General features: G+C 44.4%; 1 non-coding gene across 1 annotated transcript; it reads left to right on the forward strand.

Annotated features, from left to right (window-relative positions):
• Nucleotides 1-23,316: 23,316 nt before the first annotated feature.
• On the forward strand, nucleotides 23,317-23,391 carry Trnas-cga (transfer RNA serine (anticodon CGA)). The gene has a single exon. It is a non-coding gene; the product is annotated as a tRNA-Ser (tRNA).
• The last annotated feature ends 2,794 nt before the right edge of the window (nucleotides 23,392-26,185 follow it).

Below are 26,185 nucleotides of genomic sequence, written 5' to 3' on the forward strand. Positions count from 1 at the left end.
ATCATGTTTTCATCATTTCCTTGGGAGTAATCACATTCACCTCCATTCAAACTCCTAAATCGGGCAAGGAGGCATATCTCATCACATACCAGGCATACAAATGATGGGCATCGGTACAAGATTCCTATCATATCACACACGTACTCTCACTAATGCCATATACTGTAACGTCCACGCTCGGGCGTACGTTAACTCTTTAAAGCCTGTACTATGGTAAGTTGACGGGCTTCACCTTTTAAGAAAGGATTTTAGTATATCTGTTGACCGCGTGTACCTGAATGGAGGCAAAATCAGACTTACACCCACTCAGTAACAACAATGATACGTCAAGCAAGTCTAAAGTGCAACTACACGTTAGGACGGGCAGAAACATACACAGCAGATGCTACCAATTGTTAATAATTCGGTCGCCAGCCTAATTAGGCATTAACTGAGTTTTTTCCCTGTACAAGTAGATGTACGTGCAAGCATAACAACACGTAGTAATACTACATTATATGGTAAATTTTAGAACCAGAAAAATCTACTGAACTAATATTTTCACTTTCTGTACTAATTTGGACAAGCTATAAATACACAACTTTACACTACAATGATTACTACCATCTGCGTTTTGTCTATTGATCCGACTGAAATCGGGCATAGGTTACCCTAGAAATAGCACTTTTGAAACACACATACAATGTCAATTTTAAGAAATGTAAGAAACTGATAAATTTAGGTTTTATATTGACTTTAACTTTGCTGGTCAAATCAGTTCAGTACACTTCAGAATTCAAATGAATAGAAAACAAAAAAAGGGGGGGACCCTGAAACTATTATGATGACTGTAGTGAAAGTTTGATTATTGAGAGCATTAAGCATTCAATATTTCCAAAATATGATTTACCGCTCTTTTTGTCTTATTTCCTGCTCATTTAACTACCGTTATTTTTGTCTCAATTTAAATAAACTTCATTACTAAACCAATTTCCACATTATCTTCCAACTTTGTCATACCTATATTATTCGTCCAGTATTCATTAACAACAAAGTTCTTTAAACATCATTCTAACATTGATAGGTCTGCAGGTAATTATTATTAACATAAACTTTAAATCTTCATCTTGGGACACTCGGATTGCACAACATGTGGAAAGGACCCTGTCTAGGTTAGTTGTGAGGATAATTAATTGATAGGACAGCTCTGGTAAAATTTAAGTTGTTATTGAACAGTACGTAGCAAAAGTAACACTGGTCCACACGAATACAGTACTAAAAGTTTCAACCTGTTCGTATCGATGAGGCGGTCGGCAGGCGGCGAGATGGCGAGGCACAAAGCACACATGCAATTACAGCAATGGCTCATGAAATATTGGCACTTTACTTCTTCATAGCGTCGCAATACTTTTCCATTTAGTGCCTATGGAATATTGCCATGCTGTATAGGCGTCAGAAACAGCGCATCCGAGGCTCAACGGAACCACATTTTCCAGGAGAGCCTCCTCGATCCAGCACGTGTTTCTCAGATCGATGCCCAACTCCGACTACTACTGCTGAGACCGTTATGTCGTACCGCGCCCATGTGCATTTTCCCGCGCTCGCCTGCCTCCACCTTTTACCGCTCCCCTACAGACAGGGTATTCACCAAAGGTTTTACATTCCACATATCCTAATACATTGCCTACGTATGGACCAGGCATACAATTACAACTTTCACATCTTACAATAGTTTCAACATTAGTTCCACTTCCCTTCGATTACAACATTGCTTGAAATTCGTCATAAATATTAAAATTTACATCGAAAATTGTTTATAGCTTCTTTAACATAATGGCATGAAACAAAAAAGAAATGAAATCAGAACATCGATTATACTAATTTATTGAAATTCAGAAGAAAAAAAGTTTATTACATATACAGTAGGATAACGTTAGTTTTGTTACAATACGACACACGAGACGTGTTTTCCGGTGAAGGATTCGTTATACCCGTCGCCTTGTCATCAAACTTTTGCGGTTCCCATTCGAAAGCAACTTCCTTGCGGCTGTTAATAGAGTAGTCGTGCAGAATCAACTTTCATTACAGGCTCCTTCGTTACACCTCGGCAAACGGACATTCTACCACGACAGAGACACAAATTTGAATACAGCGAAGAGCGAGAAAAAGATAAAAAGATTGTAAAGAGATAACTTTGAACACAGCTCGCCGGCTTTGCTGTCCAACGCTGTGACTACTTAACTACGACGTCGTGGCTGTCAGAGCTTGCACTATGTTTCGCTTCTTGTGCTTGGGCCCGTTTAGTGTTTGTATTTTTCTTTTTCTTTCACAGTTCTATAAACCTTCTTCCTATTTTCGTGCCTGATTTATATTCAGTTTTTGACTGCTGTCAATTGGGCCTTCTTACCACTAAATCTGAGGGGGTCCAAGAGGTAGTTTCCCTTGTAAGTAACAAACGATGTTCAACAAGTTTCTCAGTCCTTCCTCTAGGACCTGACTTTTTGTCCTTTACCTTCGTACACGTCCTTGTTGATCGTATCGCTCATTACGTAGTAAGGACAGTTGAAGACATTGGAACAGGCAAGAGTGCTATTATACGTCTATTACTATCAGGCGTCGTTTCAAAGGGCACTGCTTAACAGATGTCCACAAGATTCTTCGAAATTAGGTAAGTGCTCAAAAATCTTTGGGGTTCGACTAACAGACAGATTCCAACAGACACACTGGTCTGACAATATCGACCTAGGTACGACTACAGTCCTTCTAGATCGCGTACGAATATGAAATTTCTGGATAGAAATATAATGTATTTCCCTCATTATTACGTGATGTAAGTGGAAGTTTATTTGCTTTAACTGCTAACTGTGCAAATTATAACTTATTTCTTATGTGAAACTTATGATAGAGAACATTTAAAAGCAAGAATATTTCTGGTCCATTCGACGCATCGCTGCAGGTACGGTAACTTATAACACCACTGTTGTCTGTTACAATTCTTTCAACTGTCCTTAGTATGTAATACTGTTTGAAAAGAAACTTTTTAACTTAGATGTTTTGAAAAAGAAGTTTCATTAATAAACTTTTGTGTGGTTTCAAGCCGCGTCAAAAGTTTAACTGTCCACGACCTCTCGGCAGAGATCTCCGCCGTCAGTTTCAAGTGGTTGACTGTCGTGTGAATGCCGCTGCCGTGCTTAAATAGCCGCCCCACCGCCAATCACGTCACTGGTGCCGCGTCCCGCAACATATATGGTAATGTGGTGGCGGGAGCGCCGCGCCCGCTTCAAATTACCACAATCACAGGATCAGAGGCCGTAGTCAGCTGCAATCGACATCTTTATTGAGGGTGTTATCCGAAGTTTTTGTCTCTACTGCTTCATTTATTACCCTATCCCAGAAGCCGCTGTTCTGTTTGATAGTAGAAGTCACGTTGAATGCAGTTCGGTGTCCAGTTTTCAGAGCATGCACCAATACAACTGATTTCTCGGGATAACGTAGGCGGAAACACGTTCCATGTTCTATCCGGCGCTGTTCAATGTTGCGGACAGTCTGATCGACATAAAACTACCCACACCCATACGGTATTTTGTGTATTCCCTGTGTTTTGAGATCCACATCGTCTTTCACAGCCATAATTAGATACCTGTTCTCTGCAGGGGGTCTGAAGACTGTGTCGATTATATTTTTCATTAGGAGCCGTCTAATCTTCCCTGTTAGTGAGCCACAAAACTGTAAAAAGGCAATCATCATCTTGTCGTCTTCAAAGGCCTTCTACTTTCGCGGCTTAGATGAAACAGCTTGCGAATTATTTATATTGTTGTAACTCTTTTTTTTAAGTTTTCGTAAGTGGCTCATTTCCCACGACAGGTTTGTGGTGGCTGAGATGGTTTCACCTGGATGTGCCAAGGCCCACGGAACAGACCGTTTCTGTGCTGGATCGTGGCAACTGTTGGCTTGCAGATACCAATCCGTAAGCGGGTGCTTCCGGTAGACGTTATGACCGAGACACCTATTGGCTATATGTCGGACAAGGACGTCCAAAACGGCAATGAACCGTCCTTATCTACTTCCATCGTGAACTTTAGGTGGTTGTGGATGGTACTGATATGATCCAGAAGCTCTTCCAGCTTTTCATGACCATGAGGCCATAGGACGAGGGTGTCGTCGACGTAACGATAGAAACAATTAGGTTTTGCAGGAGCCGTGTCCAATGCGATGTCCTCAGAATGTTCCACCATGAGGTTGGCTACAACTGGAGCTTATGGGTTCTCACAGCAACGCCGACCGCCTGGTTGAAATATTCTTCACCATGTAATAAATTCGATGACATCAGTGTTTATTTTTTGTAAATCCACGATGGTGTCGATAAAGAGCCGGGACAGCAAGTCTATAGAGTCAGCGACCGGTACACACGTGAATATGGATGTTACATCAAAACTAACTGTAATATCCTCTTCACCTGGGGGTAAACGTTTAATTCGAACCATGAACTCTGCCGGATTCCTTATACGGTGCGCACAATGTCCAACATGGTTCGAGAGGGAGATGGCAAATGGTTTGCAAGTCTATAGGTCGGCGATCCGATAGTGCTAGCACTGTGTGTCGCACACACCGTCCGCACTACTGAACAGCGCCGCATAGAACATGAAACGTGTTTCCGCCTATGCTATCACGAAAATTTCGCTGCAGTGGAACCTGCACTGGAAAACGGACACCGAAATGCATTAGACGATACTTCTGTTATTAAATGGACCAACAGCTTCTGGAATAGCATAAATGAAGGAATAGAAATCAAAATTTCGGACAACATCCTCAGTAAAGATGGTGGATTGCAGCTGAGTGCAAAATGAAATTCTGTGATTGGGGAGTTGAAACGGGAGCGGTGGTAGCGCCACCAAAATACTGCAATATATGGTACAGGGCTGGGCACCAGTGACGTCACTGGCGGCGGCGCTGCTATGTAACCACGGCAGCGGCATTCATTCAACTACTTGACAATGGCCGAAGACTAGTGGGCAGCTAGACACTTAACGTGGCCTGAACACCGAGAATATTTTATTAGTGGATATCACGAACAGAGCATCACATTCGTACAAGGTGTTTCATATTTTTAAACTACTTTCAGTTAAAATGTGTGCAGCAATAATCGATGTCACATGTCAGCTCACACAATTACCAGCACGTATAGTCGTAAAACTTTAGGCCCAGTTTTTGGTTACAACCGCCTTCTTTGCAGCTAAGTATCTAAAAATTAAAATAATATATCCAGTGATAAAGCGTTCAAATTATAGGATAAAATTAAAACATGTTGTCTAAGTATCTCATATGTAAAGACGGCTCTGTAGATTGGTATGACGTAGGTGAAGCCAGCTGTTATGTAATTTTAAACAACAACGTCAGTGTGACATGAATAGTCCAGTTGGGATTATGTGCATATTTAAATGGTTCTAATCTTTTACCTTACATTTATTATTTTGTAGTTTACTATTGCATCACATTTAAAGCTTATTGAACTGTACATTTAACAATGCATTTATGTTCCGTTACTGTAACTGGGTTTCTTTAGATGTCTTTAGTACTGAATATGGCCACAAGGTGCCGAAATGCCGAAATCTGCATATGCAATTAATATTGCTTGCCACTGATTACTGTACCCTTTAATAGAGCGAACTCATTCAACGTTTATGGTGGATTACAAGCACAGACAAGTAGTAAGTCCATCCCCAGAACCTTCCTTACTGAAGTTTGAAGTGCGAATGTGTTACAGTTCGCACAAATCTCTATAAAACTATTTTGTTTCATGTTATTGTCATATAATTATATAACGTGAAATTTGTTTGAATTAAACGTTGAAAGAAAGATGGCCAGCTTTGCTGCCTCTAGATCGCGGGTTCCAGGGCTCGATTCCCGGCTAGGTCTTCTTCCCTCGGCTGCAGGGTTTTTGTGTTGTCCTAAGCATTTCATCTCACCTACATCACAAAGACGCCGTTGTGGTGTCTAGTTGAAAAACTTGCACCAGGCAGCCGAACAACCCTAAGGCGTCTCACGGCAAATAATACCAACACGATCATGTCATTTCATCGGTACACATGAGACAACATTCGCCATCAATATGCTTCAGAATGTCCGCGTAAAATAGGGATTTTTCAGTGGCTCCAACCTCGGATTCTACTAGTGACAGAAATTTAGAGTTCTGCATAGCGCTTGGTCTAGAGACTATTTGTGTAGCCGACAGAAGTGTCTTCGTACTTTGCTATAGCACAGGGTCAAAGTATGAACATTAATACTTCCTCCGGCTTAGGCAAATGGATGAAATCAGTTGATTCTTTTTGCATTAGATGTGGTCTACTGTGCGCTTGAAGGAGCTTACGGAGGCCCTATTTAGTTCCTGGGGGTTTGACTAGAAAACCCTGAAAACACACAACTAGCCGCAGCAAATTGCCCAAACATTAATGATACATTCTTCCGTTTTCAAAGATCTTTCTCCGTTATCGAGAAACACCTACGAAACATTGTTTCTTGATACGAAAATCTGAAAATGTTCTTGGTATTTTTACCTCTTTCCGAGATACAGACGTTCAAATACACCCTACTTGTACACATAAAATACGCAAGTGTAATCCCATATGATATGAAAACATAGTATATAAACTGACGTAGCATGGAGAAATTTGGTGTAAAGTGTCTCCGCTATCATCAGATTGGTTCTGGGAACCCATTTTGTAGTGCTGAAGCGTGTGCAAATTTTTTGTACACGTAAAATCCGGCCTGAGGTGTAAAAAAGTTTTGCCTTATTTCAGTTTCACATAAGTAAACTATTAAAATTTTCTTGACCTACAGCGTTCATTTCATATATGCGAGATATCCTGCTGTGGCAGGAAAAAGAAGGGAACTAGCGGAAATGCCCTCCCGTTGCAGTACAAAACAGGTGAACATGCTCCTGTTTAAGAAGACTCTGACTGAAAAATGGGGTATCAGTACCTCATTCTGCCTTCCTCACCAAGTTAAAAAACTTTCGAAAAATTTTGGCATGTGAACTATCTCCCTCTCGTAAATAATTAAATCTTGTTTGTTTGATATAATTAGAAAAAAGAGAAGACGGAAATATGTTAACGACGGGTGCGAATTTGTTAATCATCACTATATGCTCCGCCGATAATATGGTGATGGATGACCATGTAAACAAAGATAAGTAATGGTTGGTTCAAATGGCTCTGAGCACTATGGGACTTAACATCTATGGTCATCAGTCCCCTAGAACTTAGAACTACTTAAGCCTAACTAACCTAAGGACATCACACAACACCCAGTCATCACGAGGCAGAGAAAATCCCTGACCCCGCCGGGAATCGAACCCGGGAACCCGGGCGTAAACATAAGTATTTCAACGCTATTTCATTAAATGGATCGGACTTAGGAAACTAAATCATGGAAATAACAATGAATCCTTTAGTGATCATTCAATATGCATCTACGGCCGCAGCAATGGCAGCCGAACAGTACGATCACCGTATTAGCAACACAAACGTCTATTTCGCTCCCCAAAACACACTTCTGTAAAACACGGTCAAAAACAAGGCTAGGACAGAAAATAGTAGCACATTACCGAAAATTGAGGTATAGATCAAATATAATTACTCGAAATCGTACAACAGCATCACCTTGTGGTATGTGTCCAGGCAGATAAGGCGCCAAAAGACAAGTGACACAAGATGAAGAAATCAGACGTATAAAACACACTACTGGCCATTACAATTGCTACATCACGAAGATGACGTGCTACAGACGCGAAATTTAACCGACAGGAAGAAGATGCTGTGTTATGCAAATGATTAGCTTTTCAGATCATTCACACAAGGTTGGCGCCGTTGGCGACACCTACAACGTGCTGACATGAGGAAAGTTTCCCACCGATTTCTCATGCACAAACAGCTGTTGACCGACGTTGCCTGGTTAAATGTTATTCTGATGCCTCGTGTAAGGAGAAGAAATGCGTACCATTACGTATCCGACTTTTATAAAGGTCCGATTGTAGCCTATCGCGATTGCGGGTTATCGTATCCCGACATCGCTGGATCCCAACGGCCTCGTATCAATAGCAGTCGTGATGACAGGCATCTTATCCGCATGGCTGTAACGAATCGTCCAGCTACGTCTCGATCCCCGAGTCAACAGGTGGGGACGTTTACAAGACAACAACCATCTGCACGTACAGTTCGACGACGTTTCCAGCAGCATGGACTATCAGCTCGGAGACCATGGCTGCGGTTACCCTTGACGCTGCATCACACACAGGAGCGCATGCGATGGCGTGCTCAACGACGAGCCTAGGTGCACGAATGGCAAAACATCATTTTTTCGTATGAATCCATGGTCTGTTTACAGCATCATGATGGTCGCATCCGTGTTTGGCGACATCACGGTGAACGCACATTGGAAGCGTGTCTTCGTCATCGCCATACTGGCGTATCACCTGGCGTGATGGTATGGGGTGCCATTGGTTACACGTCTCGGTCACCTCTTGTTCGCAGTGACGGCACTTTGAACACTGGACGTTAGATTACAGATGTGGTACGACCCTTGGTTTTACCCTTCATTCGATCCCTGCGAAACCCTACATTTCAGCAGGGTAATGCACGACGGTATGTTGCAGGTCCTGTACGGGCCTTTGTGGATACAGAAAACGTTCCACAGCCGCCCTGGCCAGCACATTCTCCAGATCTCTCACCAACTGAAAACGTCTGGTCAATGGTGGCCGAGCAACTGGCTCGTCACAATACGCCAGTCACAACTGTTGATGAACTGTGGTATCGTGTTGACGCTGCATGGGCAGCTGTACCTGTACACGCCATCCAAGCTCTGTTTGGCTCAATGCCCATGCCATGTAGGCCGTTATTACGGCCAGAGATGGTTGTTCTGGGTACCGATTTCTCAGAATCTATGCACTCAAACTGCGTGAAATGTAATCACATGTCAGTTCTAGAATAATATATTTGTCCAGTGAATACCCATTTATCCTCTACATTTCTTCTTTGTGTAGCAATTATAATGGCCTGTAGTGTATATTTCAGACAAAAACATTACGAGAACGTCACAGAGATTATAATTTCTCTAGCATCTGAGATCCTGGCAGGCTGTGGACTCATTTTTTAATGTCCTATTTCAGACCATATTCACGCATTTTTATGCTGAGAGACAAGGAGACAGTGGTAATGGGAAAGAGACTGTAAAGTAACAAATGCTGGAACATAGCAGACGGTAGTTATAGTATACAAAAGGTGAATGAGACCGTGTCTTCGTGAGAGAAAGCGAGGGACACAATGGCAGTGGAACATAGCTGGCAATGCTAGCAAAAGGGTGAGGAAGACACTGCTAGCGGGAGAGGAATAAAGGGAAGGAGAAAGTGAAAGTGGATTACAGTCAGTGATAATGAGTGACAGACTATAAGAGTGACCACGAGGGGGATGAAGATAGTACCAGTGACAAGAGACAGTAGCAGTGGGAAAGAGTGAATGAGACAGTAGCAGTAAGAGAGAGCAAGAGAAGACAGTGACAGTGGTAGGAGACATTAATAGTATGGCAGAACGAAGGAGACTATGGCCGTTTGACAGGAGACAGTGACAGAGAGACACAAAGAGATAATGACAGTAAGTTGGGCTGAACGAGCGAGTGAGAATGGGAAAGTGTGACTGCATGGGCAGGAGTGTCTCACAGCGATGGACTGGTTGGTGTGTGAGCGTTACAATTAGGGGAGCTTGTGGGAGCGAGAGATAAGCTGTATGTTAAATAGAGCGCAAATGAATTTCCATGCCACAGCTTTTGGGAAAATTTTTAAAGGTGCTGAGGATGGTAGAACGAAGCAGTTGGTCCCATTTTTCATTAACTAGGAGCAGAATCACCTTCCGATAAGAGTAATGTGTTGGTTTCCTATACTCTCCTTACTACGTCAGGTGTCCGCAGAGCCAACAGGGGGCTTTCAGTCCAAAGGTCGCCACTAGTGGCAATTTTTTGAGCCGTCAGTGCTAGGATTCTATGTAGCTTTCCGGAAAGTATACTTTTATTCTCCTTTTTCTCCCTTTCCCGTCTTCATTACGGGGACGAGATATGATATATCGGTTTCTGCAATATTAGTGGCAGCTGGTGGTTGGATATTTTTCATGGCGGCACCACTTACTTCGGAAAGGAACCTGTGTGATCCACCTGTCTGCTTCTCGCATAAAATTCTTGTTCTTGTATGATAATGTTTTCTAAGTGTTTGCGTGAGGTGTAAGTGAGGCGGAAAGCGGTTACCAGCGCAGTATTTACCTAGTTGGACGTATTGAACCGCCTAAAAACTATATCCAGTATGTCTAGCTCACCATCCATCGTCGTAGTTCCTGAAAGTATACCTTTAACAAGATCCCCTACTTTAATCTACTCTCCTTTCAGAATGTGGTATTCTGATGGATGCCGTAGAAATGCAATTAGATTTTTGTACAAATTTATCAGTAATGACCTCAATCCGTATTGCCAGACGCTTTAGATGTTAAGCAAATTTATCAGTGCAGAGACGTACAACAGACGAAAGTGTGCTGCTGTTGGCCTCCAGTTAAATGAAGCTACAGTATATCACTTCACTCACACTAAATGATTTAGTACTACTTATCCGCTTATGTTCAGACATGAGTAGGACAATTGTTCTTACAAACCGCATAGAAAATAGCATGAAATACTCTTCTCCTCTTTTGTTACCGAGGATCACTGAGTCAATCAGCGTTTGATGACAGCGTGGTCGATAGCACTCTCCGGATATATGGAGGGATACAAATGAGTTGAAGGAACAAGATCTGCATTCTTCCGTCCGACTATGGAAACCAGAGCTATGTACGAGGGGTGACTGAAAAGTTCTCGGCCCACCCATGAAATACTTGGCTTAGCCGAATGTCAATTTAGCGACTAATACACACATCAAGAAAAGTTTGGCATCTCCTCGGTTCCGAGAGTTCCGGAAACTGTACAGAAAATTGGAATAGAGATCAACATAAATATCTTTTCCGCCCTTTTTATTGCTCATGGAAACCACATATTGCATACTGTAACATCATACAGCGAAACCTTCAGAGTTGGTGGCCCAGATTGCTTTACACACCGGCTTTACACCCAGTAGCATGTCCTCTTGCATCGATGCATGCCCACATTCGTCGTGTATACTATCTGCAAGTTCAGCAAGGCACTGTTGGTCCAGATTGTCCCACTCCTCAACGGCGATTCGGGGTAGATCCCTCAGAGTGTTTGGTGGGTCACGTTATCCACAAACAGCCCTTTTCAGTGTATCCCAGGCATGCATGTCTGGACAACATGCTGACTCTAGTTCAGCAACGTCGTTATCCTGAAGGAAGTCATTGACAAGATGTGCACGATGGGGGCATGAATTGTACGTCGGCCCCACATAATGCCACCACAAAACAGGAGGGAACCTCCACCTTGCTGCACTTGCTTGACACTGTGTCTAAGCGTTCACGCTTACCGTCTTGCCCCCAAACACGTCTCCAACGATTGTCAGGTTTAAGGCATACGTGGCAGTCATCGGCAAAGAGAACGTGATGCCAATCCTGGGCGGTCCATTCGGCATGTTGTTGGGCCCATCCGTACAGCGCTAGATGGCATTGTGTTTGCGTAGATGGACCTCGCCATGGACGTCGGAAGTGAAGTTGAGCATCATACAGCCTATTGCGCACAGTATGAGTCGTAACACGACGTCCTGTGGATTCACAAATAGCATTATTCAACATGGTGGCGTTGCTGTCAGGGTTCCTCCGAGTCATAATCCTTAGGTAGCAGTCATCCACTGCAGTAGTAGTCCTTGGGGGGGGCCTGAGCGAAGCATATCATCGACAGATCCTGTCTCTCTGTATCTCCTCCATGTCCGAACAATATAGGTTTGGTTCACTCCGAGGCGCCTGGAGACTTCCCTTGTTAAGAGCCCTTCCTGGCACAAACTAATAATGCGGACACGATCGAACCGCGGTATTGACCGTTTAGGTATGGCTGAACCACATACAACATGAGCCGCGTACCGCCTTCCGGGTGGAAAGACTGGACGTGATCGGCTTTCGGACCCCCTCCGTCTTATAGGGGCTGCTCATCCATACACATCTTTGGTTGGGTTTAGTGACATCTCTAAACAGTCAGAGGGGCTATGTCTGTGATACAATATTCACAGTAAACGTGTGCCTTCAGGATTTCTGGGAATTTGGTTGATGCATAACTGTTTTTGATGTGTGTAGTACATTCCTTTTCTGGGTTCCATACCAATTTTTCAATATCTTTTTTTCAGATACTGGAGTTCGAAACTTTCCAGGTGCACCCTTTCTCAAAAACGGATAAGGAAAGGAAGGTTGTGGTCGTCAAAGACTAGCTCAAAAAGCCCATGAGTGCACAGGAAATACATAATGACTCGATGGAGACTTTAGGGGTGGATTCTGCTTCCCATTTTTCTGTGAAAAATTGGGTGGCAGAATTCAAGCGGGGCAATACCTCTCTCCAAGATACACCTCGCATTGGAAGGCCGTTAACTGCAAGTGTGAAGGAAAACGGCTCACTTGTAGTAAAGGATATCATCGTGGCAGACCGGCTTACGCGGTCAACTGATATGTTTTTGGGAGGCAACCAAACTGAAACTCGTCGGGGTGTTGACAAAACGGTTGCTGAGAGAGTGGGCATATCCCAGGTACGCGTTGGACACATAATAAGAATTGTAACTGAAATGCAAACGGCCTCATGTCCATGGATCCCAAGAAGCCTGACAGTAGAAGAAAAGGCCAGTGACACACCATGCCCGCCGGAAACTTGACTCTTTTTGAGGAAGATCCTGTGACATTTCTCAAATGTTTTTGACAATGGATGAAGCATGGATTCACTTCTTTGAACCCGAATCAAAGTTCGATCGAAACAGTAGGGACACCCGTCCTTACCCACCCCAAACAAGTTCAAGTCAGTCACATCAGTTGACAATTTGACGGTATTAGTTTTTTGGGACTCGAGGGATGTTACCTGCGCTAAATACCTCAAAGAAGGTGAAACAGCGAACGGAGGATATTACGCGGTTAACTGATACGTTTGTGGGAGGCAACCAAACTGAAACTCATCGGGATGTTGTCAAAACGGGAGCTTCTTCATCAGGATAACTATCCTCTTACTGCAGCGGACAGCTTTACAGAGGAGGTTCCAACAAAACAAGAGGGACTTAGGGACACATTGTTTTCTGTCAATGTTGTTCTAATCATAACAGATTCGCGTAATATCTATGAACTGGAAAAAATGATATTTCAGAATCGTAGACAGGTAAACACAGCACTGACAACCAGCAACCGTTCTGAGGCGAATTTTTCGACTAGGGTTAGGGGTGCACCTTGCCGAGATTTTAACGAAAGCTTGGCGCCGTAGTGGATGGTCATAGAACTAGGTTACGAGGCCGCCACCTGTTAATCTTCTCACTCTGTGCTAACGGTTCATCGTCTGAAGTCTGCAGGTAGATTCACGGTTCTACACGTATTGCAATGTGCATCACTCATGCAGCCAAGATCTATTTCGTGCGCTACCAAAGAAATTTTTAGTACAAACGTACTGATGTGCACTAGTGACTCCAGCCGTAAATTTCACTTGTAGGTGTCTCCGCCTTGTTATTAGCCGAAGTTCTGAGAAAGAAATCAACATCTTCTAACTGACATACAATCTTGATATCATATGGAGTATTTACTACTCCGGGACAACTTCATTTATGTAAATTAAGTGTGTGGAGTAGCGTGAAAGACTGCCAATTCGCTGGGTAAGAAGGAATTCTGGAATCACGCTAATTTAATAATCGACTAGTTATTGAGGAGTGGAACAACAGCCTACAATAAATGAGATTGCCTTCAATAAGGAGTCTGAGAAGTCTATTAGCTAATGATATGGAGATTAACTTTTTATTCACAAAAGAAATGGAAGACCCAAATCACCTACTTCTCTATATTTCCGTTACGTCGTCGAGTAGATCACGAAGACAATTGTCCACCAACGATTTCCTTTGACCTTAAGTAACACAGACCGCGTTCGACAGAAAACAGTCCATGTCCATATCGCAGGTATTTTCAAGAAACGAATATTCTCCTTCATTCCGGAACCGTGCGACCGCTACGGTCGCAGGTTCGAATCCTGCCTTGGGAATGGATGTGTGTGATGTCCATAGTTTGGCTAGGTTTAAGTAGTTCTAAGTTCTAGGGGACTGATGACCTCAGATGTTAAGTCCCATAGTGCTCAGAGCCCTTTGAACCATTTGAATATTCTCCCGCAAAAGACGTGAAGATACCGAACCACACCAAGCGCTCTGTTTGGGTGACTTCAGGACAGGTACACTGCCATCTGCAGTCATATGCAGTGACTTGCTCATTAGCCTGGTATATATATTCGCTGTGTTAAGACGTAGTATCTATAGCTATTCATCTCCAGCGTTGACTTCCCTGAGCTTATCCTCATCATCATTTTACTGTTAATGTTAACACTGAGGTTGTCCCCGACCTTTCAACCTTCTTTCGTTTATCTGGGGTGCAAGACGGCAGCCGTTGTCACGGGGATGGGATGGGGGGGGGGGGTTGGGGAGGGGTTACTTGAGGAGTTCGCCAGTTCCGCCACGTAGCTCAAACTGAGCTCAGTAAGATACAGAATGCGACTGGAAACATACTATTAAGTAAACAAAGGGAAGTATGAGGGGCAGTCACGCGTAGTAAACATGAGGTAAAAGAAAAGTGAAATGTTTTCTCCGATTAAGAAATACTGATATCCATCTGATCGATAGGTAAGCTATAGCAGAAAATATGGGTGAAAATGAAAGTCTGAGCCAGTTCTGGAGGCACCCTCAGATCGTACAATGGCTCGGAAGATTACCTTTGGTGACATGGAGATGTTGGTTTGAGTCCCGGTCGATCACACGTATTAATTTCTCGCGACACATTCATTACACTTAGGAAGAAGTCTTTGAATTAGTGCTATTGGAGCACAACATTGTGTGTAAGCGGAGAAGAAGACCAGTCGAGATGACTCCAGAAGTAGTCATAATGTAGTTGTACAAAAGCATGTTAATTATTGATGACACACGTATACAACAGGTAAAGGGAAATAATTTGTGACATCAGGTAAGAAAGACGTCGACTGGTGAGACAAGTAGCAAGAACTACGTATTTTTGGTCACAGGGTGAAGAGATACGGTAGAAATTCCAGAAGGTACGACAGTTTGTAAAGCAACCGACAGACATAATTAGCAGGATACATGCTTTCTTCGAACGCAGTGCACGTGTGTGCGCGTAACGCAACTGTCGCTTGTAACCAGCAGAAACGCAATCCCCGTCCGTGCCTCGACATGCGCGAACCGTAATTATTGATGAATCGGACTGTAAGAGACAAGCAACACTGCGTGGAATAACCGCTGAAGTCAGTGTGGGACGTACGACTAATGTATCCATTAGGACAGTGCAGCGAAATTTGCACTTAAACAGGCCAAGGCAGAAGACGACCGAGGTGAGTGCCTTTGCTAACAGCACAACATTTGTTGAGGCGCCTCTCCTGGGATCGTCACCGTTTCAGTTGGAGCCTAGACGACTGGGTGACAGTGGCCTGGTTAGATGAATCCTGATTTCTGTTGGCAGAAGCTCATGGTAGGATTCGAGTGGTGCGCTGACCCGACGAAGCTATGGACCGAAATTGTCAAAGAAGGCACTGTTCAGTCTGGTGGTGGCTCCATAATGGTGTGGATTGTGTTTACATGGAATGGAGTGTTTACATGGAATGGACTGCGTCCTCTGGATGCTCGGCTGCTTGGAGAGTGTTTGTAGCCATTCATGGACATTGTTTTCCCAAACGAAGATGTAATTTTTATGGATGACCATGCGCAATGCCACCGGTCCACAATCGTTCATGACTGGTTTGAAGATCGTTCTGGACATTTCGAGCTGGACAATTCAAGGAATGGTTCAAATGGCTCTAAGCACTATGGGACATAACATCTGAGGTCATCAGACTCCTGGACTTAGAACCGCTTAAAGATAACTAACCTAAGGACATCACACACAGCCGGTCGCTGTGGCCGAGCGGTTGTAGGAACTTCGGTCCGGCACCGCGCTGCTGCTACGGTCGCAGGTTCGAATCCTGCCTCGGGCATGGATGTGTGTGATGTCCTTAGGTTAGTTAGGTTTAAGTAATTCTAAGTTCTATGGGACTGTTGACCTCAGATGTTAAGTCCCATAGCGCTCAGAGCCATCTGAACATCATACACATCCATGCCCGAGGCAGGATTCGAACCAGCGACGGTAGCAGCAATGTGGTTCCTGACTGAAGCGGCTGCTCGGCCACAGAGGCCGAACTGGACAATTTGAGCGAACGTTTTGGCCACCCAGACTGCTCGGCAAGTATGTCATCCAACCTTCATGGGACATAATCGTAAGGTCAGTTCACTGACAAAATCCTGCACCAGCAACACTTTCGCTATTGTGTACGGCTGTACTACTATAGGGGACTCCAAATGACTTGTTGAGAATAAGCCACATCGAGTGCTGCTCTTCACCAGACAGAAGGAGGCCTGACATGGTATTAGGAGGTATACCATGACATTTGTCACCTATGTGTGTACGGTGCATCGTAAAACTTCGCTGTTCCAAACAGGGTCCGTGGGAACTCTGGTGCACCATGGACCATAGACGACGGGAATAAATGAGTGTTACGTAGATGTGTATAGGAGAACAGGCGTGCTACTACTGAGCAACTGACCACCTGTATGAACCAAGGAGCTATCAGTAGTGTCTCCCCAAGGACCGTTCGGCCAACGTTGCTGCGTATTACTCTCCGCAGCAGGTGGCTGGTTCCCGTAACCAGGCTGACTGCTGTTCATCACCGACGAAGGATGGAATTTGCACGCCCGTAACGCTACTGGACGTCCAGTGAGTGGCGACAGGAGGACTTCTTAGCCGAATCATGTTTTATACTTATTAAACTGATGGCCGTTGGCGTATACGGCGTGAAACGTCTAAAAGTTAATACCCTGCAACAATCATCGGAAAATTATGGTCTAGGGAAAGTTTTCTTGGCGTTCCCTGAGTTACCTCGTTATTATGGAAGGCACAGTCGATCAACACAAGTATGCCTTTATCATTGGGGATCCCACCAGTACCTGCTCTTTTTTCTCCTCGCCACGATGTCATCTACCGGCAGGGCAATGCAACGTGTCATACAGATCACTGTGTACACACGTGTTTCTAAGAGCACCATGATCGTTTTACCAAACTCCTGGAATTTAAACCCAGTTGAGAATCTATGGAGCCCCTTGATTGGGCTGTTCGCGCCGTGTGTCCTCAACCGAGAGACCTAATACAGTTGGCTACAACGTTGGAGTCGGCAGGGCTCCACATAAATTGTCTGTACCTTCGAGAACCTCATTGACTATTGATTGACGTTTCGTTGCGGTCCTGGATGCAAAAGGTGGCTACTCAAGCTTTTCACAGGTGGTCACATTAATGTGACTGGACAATGCAGAAAAAAAAAATATTTTTATTTCTTCAGTATAAGCTGATCAAACCTAGTACATTTAGTGAATCGATAGAGATTTTCCAGACATTAATGCTCCTCTCACAAGCAAATACGTGCGCGTCTCTGCATGCTAGTGGTGATTGGACACCGCAGGATCTGATCGGTTCTCCAGCCGCAGCCAGGAAGACGCGCTCCAGCCGCAGCGCAACCTCGCCCACCTGCCGCCTCCTGCCGGCGTCAGCGCCCTGGCGCGCCGGATCCCTCGTGTAAGCGGTCTCCGTTCGCTCTCGAAATGGAAGCCGAGATTTAACGACTGCCGTGAGGGAGAAAATTAATTTCGGTGGCCGGGCAGAGGGAGGACGGCACAGAGGTAACGCAGTGAAACCCGCGCTAAGAGCCGCCGCGGCTATCGATCTCGGCCCTATCACAGCGCCCAGCCTGGTTTATGTGTTTAATTGAGTCCATAAATCATGCAGATCTGGTGCCGCGGGCTTCATTAACGGATGGGTCGCGGTCGTCACACGCCGCCTCTTGACAAAACGGTTGGCGAACTACGCCACACCCTGCACAGATCTGTCGTTCATGGTTGTGAGCTGTTTACCGTGCAGTGAAACGGTATGGTATCTCTCACGACCTTGATTAGTCTGCGAAACAATGTCCTTTGTGTTTTAATACAGGAAAACATTTATTTGTAAGAGTTATCTGTGTGTGTATTGTGTGTTGAACCGGGAACCTAGAAACGACGGAGAGGCTTTGTCCCGTTGTAGCCCTCAGTGGTCCACAACCCCACAGCCGGCCACAGCAGGCCACGCACCCCACCGCCGCTCCACACAGAACCCAGGGTTACTGTGCGGTTCGGTCCCCAGTGGGGCCCCCCGGGAACGTCTCATACCAGACGAGTGTAACCCCAAATGTTTGAGTGGTAGAGTAATGATGGTGTAAGCGTACGTGGAGACAGTGTTTGCGCAGCAAGCGCCGACATAGTGTAACTGAGGTGGAATAAGGGGAACCAGCCAGCATTCGCCGAGGCAGATGGGAAACCGCCTATAAACCATCTGTACTCACTGTCATTTTGTGCTCAACAGATCCCCATCAGGATCTCTATATAAAGAATACTGAACTGAAACCCAACCTTTAAAAACGATGTCAACAAAACAGGCTGGTATATCAAGACCGTATGGTTACAGGTTTGGGTGTCCCAAGCGAGAGCATCACGGAAATTCTGAAAAACTTAATTTACATTCCCTTGAACACAGACTCTAACTACAACGTGACAGTACACTTACAAATTTTAATGGAAACAATTTAAATGATGAATCGCGGACTATACTTTATCGCCCTAAGTATCCCAACCATAGTAACCGTGAAGATCAGATCAGACAAATTACTAAGTGCAGAGGTCATTAAGCAATCATTCTTCCCAGCTTTCATATGTGAATGGATTCGTGGCTGTAGCACTCGAAGAACTCTGTCATGCAATTAACGGTGGCCTCGAGAGTGCAGATGTAGATCAAGTGCCCATGACAGTAAAGTCAACTGGCGTCCTATACAACGAATGCATGTTGTAAGGGTCCAGTGTGAGACAAACACCGTTGTGACGATTGTGCTGAGCAAGGTGTAATGAGGAGGATCTGATCATGCCACAGAGCGGCAAGAAACCATCATTCACAACGATTACGTTTATTAATCAGAGAAACAGGATTGTCCTCTGCAGACGATGGCAGCTAAATCGGCCAGCAGTATGCGGACACAGTCAGCAGTAGCGGGACATGTCGCCCAGCAGTCCTGTTCGCATGGCCGCAGTTGCTTCACAGATAGTCCATGGTCCCGAGGCATCGCATCTGAGATGGTCCTCTAAGGACGGCGGCGGATAGCAGGGTCGGGGGCTAATCTCCTAACCGATCTCGATGAGGGCATGCGCCCAGGAGACTCGCCTTCCAGCCCAGCCTATAGCACTCGTTGTTGTGAAGAGTTCGACCAGTGACCTCCAGTTTGGAGTCAGAGGCTGATTGCATTAGTGTATGCTGCCAGAACATTGGCTCCCACTCACGACGGTGGGTCTCATACAGTAGGCCAGGAGAATAGTGGCGTATCTGCACCCCATAAGTGATGACTCGGAAGCTGGTGCTGCAGCTTACAGTAGCAGAGTCTCTACAGCGACACTTGAGACTCCTTGGAAGACAGTAGACGATTAGGCGCGTGGAGGGTCAACTAACATAGCGTTCCCTGCACCACGGGACTGATACAACTGAGAGTGACATTAAGAAAGTCCTCCTGTGTACACAAACGCTTTACATGCGCTCTTCAGTGGTGGGGGTAGCACTGACGTCATGAGTTTCTCGTACGGACAGCTCTCCCAGTGGCTTCAGACTTTCGTATCTCCGGTTTTCAGATGCCGTTTTCCGTTAAATTAGTGACTGAACTATTGCGTTATACTGGGTTTCCTTGTGTGACACTGATTTATCTCCAGAGTAGCGATATGTGTCTGTTCCATGATGTTACTGGTCTTCAATAGTGAATTGGAGCACTCAGCCGGTCTTGAACGTGGCAGTCGCTTCTGTGGTTTCCTAGGCATGCTCAGCTTTGCCTCCAAGTAGGAAGTCTGCTGGTCATTGAATCAGAACGCTGCACTCATGACATCGTTAGTAAATAACGATAGCAAATTTTTAGTGCTGGCCTGCAATCCTGTTCCGGGGTATAGCAACGAGAACGAAACACTGAACATTAGATGGACGTGGACTGTACAGTTCTGAATCTTCTCAAACCTGCTTCACAAGGAAGGTTGCATTGCTGAAGAAGTGGTAAAAAGTTTAATTGGCTGAACGATTTGTACATTACAACCTGTGGTAGCTATCAAGAAGGCGTCGAAATCGGATATACCGCTTATGAAACAAACATAACTATTTACTGTTATCTTTATACTTCTAGTAAATGAGGAAGTTAACTGGAAATGAATAATGCACTTAACCTATTGTGGCTTAGGACAAGGTTAATTACGTGACTGACTATGGTGAGCCCCAGGGTTTCGGTATTCAGTAGTTCTTCAGTGCCACATAGTATGCAGTAATTAGCAAATAGAAGTAGATCGTAGTGAAGGTACTACGAGATCTACTTAGCACTACGTTTCCTGTCGGAATGCCCACAGAGGGGTCAGTATGGGACTGAGCGATACGCTATAACGTTTTGACTGCTAAAGAATAGTCTCCCGTGTGACAGAGAAAAATAAAAGATGTTCAGTCACAGCCGAAAAGAATAATGTATTTCTAACTTACTGCTGGCTGATAAACGGTGAGGGGGTTAACCGTAGACACGGCGACGGAAAGTGCATATGGATAAAACTGATAAGAAATGGAGAATGGGTGATAGGACCTGTATTAAGACTCCAAGGAACAATTTCTGTGTCACTACTGGGAGCTGAAGAGAGTCAAAACCAATGGAGAAAACAGATATTGGAATACACTTAACAAATAATTAAGGACGTATTGTAACTATTACATTTGTATGGCTCTAAATGAGGCAACCAGAGGATAGACAGTTGCAGGTCATCTGAACGATAACCAAGGAGCCGGCGCGGCAGGACTAGGTAAGTCAGCCAAGACATGTTGTCTGTGCTGTGCTATCTCTGTCTCTTTCTCTTTGTTTGTCTCTCTCTCTCTTCCTCCTCCTCCTCCTTTCTCTCTTTCTCTCTCTCTCTGTTTCCCTTTTCTCGTGTGTGTGTGTGTGTGTGTGTGTGTGTGTGTGTGCGCGCGTGCGTGAGTGAGTGTGGGGGACCTGTTGGACTACGAGATACACTGAAGAGAAGATTCTGTTTAGCTTAAGGAAGTGTGCTAGTCCAGTGCAGTTCATTGTCAAACAGAAGTAATACTTACCTTATGATCGCACGATTATGCAAGGAAGCATGAAGTCCTGCTACGTTCGTCAGCGGGCAAAGACACCAACAAACTGCCCAAATGCCGAAATAGAGCATTATACCTCTACATCCTCGAAATAGTAGCATCTGACGCATAAGGGCAGTTGGACAAGTCGAGAGGCGAATTTTGTTACGTTCAAGTAGTATTATTTTATGTACTGAAATGCTGAATGGTTATATTCTTACGTATGGAATAACACAATCTGTACTTTCAGACAATGGCTCTCTCCAAGAATTTGGAAGAAACTACGGCAGGTAAAATGTAGTACTAAACATCTCTCGCCATATAGCTCAGCCAGCAACGTGGCAGGGAGATGTTTGAGAGAAACTACTCAGGATGTACTGCAGTAGAGAACAGGGAACTTGGGGAAGTATTTCGGTATGTTGAGAGGATTTATTTGAAGAATGTGTGGTTCCAGAAAACACCAACTTCACCCCAGACTGTAAGAGAACATTAATAAAACCATGAACCCGATAGAGCAATTTATTTCGTTTCCTCCTGGAATACAGTGAAGCTAAAATGAAAACAACATTACAGTCAGCTGATCTACTGAACAAAGTATCATGCGACGAATGCCAAATGCCAGTCCGATATGTCGATATCGTGCTCCTGCATTCATCACGTTCGTGATACTACCTCTCTGTCCCACGCTGTGTAGCGACCACCTCTACACCTGCCTAAATACTCTACAAGGCATCACTCGGTGTTTGGTGTTGAGTACATTGAACTGCTACTACTCATTCCCTTTCTCCTCTTATTTTAAAATTTGTGACTTTTTTATTAAGGCCATAGAGCTATCTCTCAGTATTTTGGAATTTTTTTGAATAAGATTACATTTATCTAAGACTATCTTGTTACATTCTCAAACTTAGCGACAGAAAACAGCCACCTATATGTCTCTATATGGGTTCTAATTTATCTTATATTGTCTTTGCGGTCCTTACGCGAAATGTACATTTCTGCCAGTATAATTGTTCTGTAATCAGCCGCAGTTGCCCGTTCTCTAGATATTCTCAATATGATTTCGCCAGAAAAAGTCATCTTCTCCCCAAGCACTCCCATTTGAGCTGATGAAGCGCTTCTGTAATACTTGAATGTTGATCTAACTCAGTGGTAACAAATCTTGCAGCGCGGATCGGAATTAGTTCTATGTCTTGCTTTAATCCGACCTAGTGGGGATCCCAAACGCCCAAGCAGTACTCATAAAGGGATTTCACTTATGTTCTACCCTCTGTCTCCTTTATAGGTAAACCATACTTCCCTAGAATTCTCTGAACAATCCAAAGTGGGCCATTCGCCTTCCGTCCTGCCGACCTCACGTGTTCATTCCCATTCACAGCATTTTGCAACGTTACATCCTGATATTTAATCCAAGTGACTATTCAAGCCGCACACCGCTAATGCTGAATACGAACATTACAAGACAGAAACTTCCTGGCAGATTAAAACTGTGTGCCCGACCGAGACTCGAACTCGGGACCTTTGCCTTTCGCGGGCAAGTGCTCTACCAACTGAGCTACCGAAGCACGACTCACGCCCGGTACTCACAGCTTTACTTCTGCCAGTACCTCGTCTCCTACCTTCCAAACTTTACAGAAGCTCTCCTGCGAACCTTGCAGAACTAGCACTCCTGAAAGAAAGGATATTGCGGAGACATGGCTTAGCCACACAGTTTTAATCTGCCAGGAAGTTTCATATCAGCGCACACTCCGCTGCAGAGTGAAAATCTCATTCTGGAAACATCCCCCAGGCTGTGGCTAAGCCATGTCTCCGCAATATCCTTTCTTTCAGGAGTGCTAGTTCTGCAAGGTTCGCAGGAGAGCTTCTGTAAAGTTTGGAAGGTAGGAGACGAGGTACTGGCAGAAGTAAAGCTGTGAGTACCGAGCGTGAGTCGTGCTTCGGTAGCTCAGTTGGTAGAGCATTTGCCCGCGAAAGGCAAAGGTCCCGAGTTCGAGTCTCGGTCGGGCACACAGTTTTAATCTGCCAGGAAGTTTCATATCAGCGCACACTCCGCTGCAGAGTGAAAATCTCATTCTGGATTACAAGACAGTTTTTTCCTACTCAATCGCATCAAATTAAACTTTTATACGTGGAGCAAGCTGCTATTCATCACATGAAATAGACATTCTATGTACATCATCCAGCATCTTCCCAATCACTCAATGACAACACTTTCCTGTACACTACAGTAGCATCAGTAAACAGTCACAGATTGCTGCTCACCGTATCTCTGGGCTACTTTGTGTATGTGGAGAACCAGCTCAATATTAACAGTAATGCTAGGGACATCCAACATCCATCATGTACTCATGCTGTTTCTCGTTGGTAGGATCGGCGTATTTCTGTATTTAAAATAGCTGGCATAAGGATAAAATTGTTATGTATATAAAGCAGGGTGTATGTCTATATGTATATCCGAGATATCCTCCGAATCTACATCTACATCTACATCTACATCCATACTCCGCAAGCCACCTGACGGTGTGTGGCGGAGGGTACCTTGAGTCCCTCTATCGGTTCTCCCTTCTATTACAGTCTCGTATTGTTCGTGGAAAGAAGGATTGTCGGTATGCCTCTGTGTGGGCTCTAATCTCTCTGATTTTATCCTCATGGTCACTTCGCGAGATATACGTAGGAGGGAGCAATACAGTGCTTGACTCTTCGGTGAAGGTATGTTCTCGAAACTTTGACAAAAGCCCGTACCGAGCTACTGAGCGTCTCTCCTGCAGAGTCTTCCACTGGAGTTTATCTATCATCTCCGTAACGCTTTCGCGATTACTAACTGATCCTGTAACGAAACGCGCTGCTCTCCGTTGGATCTTCTCTATATCTTCTATCAACCCTATCTGGTACGGATCCCACACTGCTGAGCAGTATTCAAGCAACGGGCGAACAAGCGTACTGTAACCTACTTCCTTTGTTTTCGGATTGCATTTCCTTAGGATTCCTCCAATGAATCTCAGTCTGGCATCTGCTTTACCGACGATGAACATTGTATGATCATTCGATTTTAAATCACTCCTAATGCGTACTCCCAGATAATTTATGGTATTAACTGCTTCCAGTTGCTGACCGGCTATTTTGTAGCTAAATGATAAAGGATCTATCTTTCTGTGTATTCGCAGCACATTACACTTGTCTACATTGATATTCAATTGCCATTCCCTGCACCATGCGTCAATTCGCTGCAGATCCTCCTGCATTTCAGTACAATTTTCCATTGTTACAACCTCCCGATACACCACAGCATCATCTGCAAAAAGCCTCAGTGAACTTCCGATGTCATCCACCAGGTCATTTATGTATATTGTGAATAGCAACGGTCCTATGACACTCCCCTGCGGCACACCTGAAATCACTCTTACTTCGGAAGACTTCTCTCCATTGAGAATGACATGCTTCGCCCTGTTATCTAGGAACTCCTCAATCCAATCACACAATTGGTCTGATAGTCCATATGCTCTTACTTTGTTCATTGAACGACTGTGGGGAACTGTATCGAACGCATTGCGGAAGTCAAGAAACACGGCACCTACCTGTGAACCTGTGTCTATGGCCCTCTGAGTCTCGTGGACGAATAGCGCGAGCTGGGTTTCACATGACCGTCTTTTTCGAAACCCATGCTGATTCCTACAGAGTAGATTTCTAGTCTCCAGAAAAGTCATTATACTCGAACACAATACGTGTTCCAAAATTCTACAACTGATCGACGTTAGAGATATAGGTCTATAGTTCTGCACATCTGTCCGACGTCCCTTCTTGAAAACGAGGATGACCTGTGCCCTTTTCCAATCCTTTGGAACGCTACGCTCTTCTAGAGACCTACGGTACACCGCTGCAAGAAGGGGGGCAAGTTCCTTCGCGTACTCTGTGTAAAATTGAACTGGTATCCCATCAGGTCCAGAGGCCTTTCCTCTTTTGAGCAATTTTAATTGTTTCTCTATCCCTCTGTCGTCTATTTCGATATCTACCATTTTGTCATCTGTGCGACAATCTAGAGAAGGAACTACAGTGCAATCTTCCTCTGTGAAACAACTTTGGAAAAAGACATTTAGTATGTCGGCTTTTAGTCTGTCATCCTCTGTTTCAGTACCATTTTGGTCACAGAGTGTCTGAACATTTTGTTTTGATCCACCAACCGCTTTGACATAAGACCAAAATGTCTTAGGATTTTCTGCCAAGTCAGTACATATAACTTTACTTTCGAATTCATTGAACGCCTCTCGCATAGCCCTCCTCACACTACATTTCGCTTCGCGTAATTTTTGTTTGTCTGCGAAGCTTTGGCTATGTTTATGTTTGCTGTGAAGTTCCCTTTGCTTCCGCAGCAGTTTTCTAACTCGGTTGTTGTACCACGGTAGCTCTTTTCCATCTCTTACGATCTTGCTTGGCACATAATCATCTAACGCATTATGTACGACGGTTTTGAACTTTGTCCACTGATCCTCAACACTATCTGTACTTGAGACAAAACTTTTGTGTTGAGCCAACAGGTTCTCTGAAGTCTGCTTTTTGTCACTTTTTCTAAACAGAACAATCTTCCTACCCTTTTTAATATTCCTATTTACGGCTGAAACCATCGATGCCGTAACCGCTTTATGATCGCTGATTCCCTGTTCTGCGTTAACTTTTTCAAATAGTTCGGGTCTGTTTGTCACCAGAAAGTCTAATATGTTATCACCACGAGTCGGTTCTCTGTTTAACTGCTCAAGGTAGTTTTCAGATAAAGCACTTAAAAAAAATTTCACTGGATTCTTTGTCCC

The sequence above is a fragment of the Schistocerca cancellata genome, chromosome 3 (assembly GCF_023864275.1).
Source record: "Schistocerca cancellata isolate TAMUIC-IGC-003103 chromosome 3, iqSchCanc2.1, whole genome shotgun sequence".
Classification (NCBI taxonomy): domain Eukaryota; kingdom Metazoa; phylum Arthropoda; class Insecta; order Orthoptera; family Acrididae; genus Schistocerca; species Schistocerca cancellata.